The sequence below is a fragment of the Elephantulus edwardii genome, unplaced genomic scaffold (genome assembly GCF_000299155.1).
Source record: "Elephantulus edwardii isolate Elephantulus edwardi_28Jun2011 unplaced genomic scaffold, EleEdw1.0 scaffold00075, whole genome shotgun sequence".
In the NCBI taxonomy this organism is placed as follows: Eukaryota; Metazoa; Chordata; class Mammalia; order Macroscelidea; family Macroscelididae; genus Elephantulus; species Elephantulus edwardii.
The window spans coordinates 36044-37659 of NW_006399825.1; the positions used below are offsets into that span (position 1 = coordinate 36044).

A 1616-nucleotide genomic window follows, 5' to 3' on the forward strand; every position below is an offset into this window, starting at 1 on the left:
GGGTGGGGGATGGGGGGAGGGGACGTGGGAATTGTATACTAATGAAGGAATTTTTTTTTTCTTCTCCGGAGGGGGAAGCGAGCTGGTGGGGAGGGGTAGGCAGGGAGAAAAGTGCGGCAAGGAATGAATGGAAATCCAAAACCTCTGCAAATGTCTAGTAAAATTAATAATGATAATAAAAAAAGAAAAAAAATACCTGTAGAGTATAAGTAATAATGAAATAAGGTATCTATATAATATTGGCGAGTAAAGTAATGTGCTACAGTCTCTTATTTAGTAGAGAAAAACTGTAAGTTTATTAAAACAGGCATAATTTGAGAATGATCCAGTTACAGATAAATCTGCTCCAAACCTAAATCACAAATATCCATGTCAAAATTTGAGAAAGAAATGAATATTCAATCTTATGTTAAAAAATACATAGAAAGGAGCACTGGTGGCCTCGTGGCAAGAAGCTGCGCTGCAATCCCAAGGGCACCTGGTTTGAATCTACCAGATGCTCTGCTGGAGAAAGAGGGGCAGTCTCCTCCCGTGATAGTTCTATCCAATTTGGCGGTACACAACAACAAAAAGAATGAAAGAAAATGCACATAAAAATATTCTGAACTGATTTAACTCTTAAAAGTCTGACAAGATAGTTGCGCCCAGTGGTGGATTCCAACCTCGTGAGTGGCGCAATGGAGAGCAGAAACAGGGATGCTGTGCCGCCCAAGTGGCCTGACTCAGGGTGGGAAGTAAGACTAGATGCTGTAGGCTCATTGTGGTGCTGGAAGGGGCCAGTCTGGAGACAGTCTAGTGAGGGAAGAATATGAGGTACTGAAATGTGACAAGCACCAGTCCATGGTGTTGAAGAGTTTACTGATGCTGATGCACAGTCCGCTGAACCAAGTGGCTTGCTGAAGGTTTATATCCACACCCACAAGAATGTGCTGATTAGAGTGAACCCCCGGACTTGAATTCCCAGGATATTAGATCATTTCTGTGGCCTCATGTTTCAGTTTTCACACAAACTCAGTGTTCAAATAGCTGATGGCCCCCAGCATCTGTTGAAGGTAATTAAGAGTCCAGTGTCTGATCACCCTCCAGTTGGATGTATGAAAACTGGCACTTCTTTTTCCATCCCAGTTGTTAGTGATGTATGAGACGTGGTGCCCAAGTAACCCTATTGTTTTCATGGTGGGGCCTTTGCCCAGTGCAAGGTTAATGTGATGTATACAGAGAAGACAGTTTCCATTAGCAACAGTCCTCTGTCTGCTGCCCTCACCTGTGCAAGACTGACTTTTGAAGAAGTATGGGGGGTTCATGTGACAGTCTGGGACTCGTGTTCAAAACACAAAGACTGCTGACATTCCTCACCTCTGTCTGTGTCCTAGATGGTGACCCTGCTGCATCAAGTATGTGGAGTTTGGGGAAGTCAGGCTGTATATTTGCTAGTCTAGGACAGCCATCAGACCCTGCAGACCCACCCCATTTTCTCAGGTAATCGAAGACGCCAAAAGCCCGCGACATCTGTTCCGGCAGAAAGGTCAGAGGAGAGGCTAGGCATCTGACTAGCTGAAGTTGGGCACCTCACAGGACAGCCATCAGACCCCGCAGACCCACCCCATTTTCTCAGG

The 1616-nt window shown here is 45.2% G+C and overlaps 1 pseudogene; it reads left to right on the forward strand.

Moving 5' to 3' along the window:
* The window catches only part of LOC102850730, a 3374-nt pseudogene extending 2028 nt beyond the window's left edge, over positions 1 to 1346 (forward strand).
* The last annotated feature ends 270 nt before the right edge of the window (positions 1347 to 1616 follow it).